This window comes from Trichoplusia ni, chromosome 20, assembly GCF_003590095.1.
Source record: "Trichoplusia ni isolate ovarian cell line Hi5 chromosome 20, tn1, whole genome shotgun sequence".
NCBI classification, from domain to species: Eukaryota; Metazoa; Arthropoda; class Insecta; order Lepidoptera; family Noctuidae; genus Trichoplusia; species Trichoplusia ni.
The window spans coordinates 6,321,870-6,323,099 of NC_039497.1; positions in this window are offsets into that span (position 1 = coordinate 6,321,870).

Sequence of the window (1,230 nt, forward strand, 5' to 3'; positions counted from 1 at the left end):
CTTTCTGTTCTTTTATTAAAGTGTTATTTAAACTTATCTCGGCCAGGGGTAACGTTCTATAAAAGGAGTCTGTTGTGGGACTTGTGGGGGACAAACTGATTCTTACTTAAGACTATGTTATTGTCAATTAACATTTGTGTTAATTCTAGCTACAAATTTTCTTTTTATTTTGTCGTTATTGTGGGTGACCATATTTCCTTTAAGTAATTTTAGTCTTCCACACTTATTATTTGTGGAAATCTGTCTTATAATGACTACTCTGAACTCTACGTGCATAAAATGTTAAATATCGTTGAGATATTATTAAAATTACACAATGATCTTCACAAAAACGCCACTGAGCGCGACGTACGATCCACCAATGCTTGTCTGGGTGTCTTTGTGCATGTGAGTTGTATGTTTGTGGACCGCCGCACAAGGAGTAAAATCCTTAGTTCCGCAATCATTAAGAAAAAATTAAAAAATGAAGAATCTATTGTTCCGAATACATTGTGAAGAGCTAATTCAGTGTTGATACTACCTTTGTTTATTGGTTAAATCGTTTAACAATTTAAAACATTTATAAACTCCTCGTGAATTAGTTCAATTTGAACGTGTCTACCTATACTTAGTTAATAGTCTAAGAGCCCGTGAACCCCAGACCTTCGTTATTTTATAAAAGCTGAAAGATTGTCAGCGCATACTCCCAACCCAGGTAAGAACGATGGACCATTATGAAGTTTGGGTTATAGTGGCTTAGGCAGGTAAACGGTACTAAAGGTGTGTAAAATACCGATCTAAATTCGTCAAATAATAAAGTGCGATTTTTTGATATTATCTTCAGAATATTATTAAAAATCACGTTATTCATTGCCAGACACTTAACATCGTGGCAACCCCTTGCCAGACACCCTTAATGTTCATGAAATTATAGTTTAACTTACGTTATAGTATAAAAGCTGATTTTTATATATAATACTTGGGTAATAAGTAGATGATGTTTCCTCATTAGCCAGACATTTTTTATAGTTCCAACCCCTTGCCAGACAAGCATGTAGGGTAGCTGTAGGAGCGAGCGCGAGGCAGTATGTATATAAGTGGGTGCGAGTGAGATGCGTTTGTATTGTTTAGTATTTAATACATGCTTACATCAACTAAAACAATAATATGTGCTATCTTCAATTATTATTAATTAAATATTCGTTATAAATGATAAGAATAACATTAATTATATCATTACTTACGTTAAAG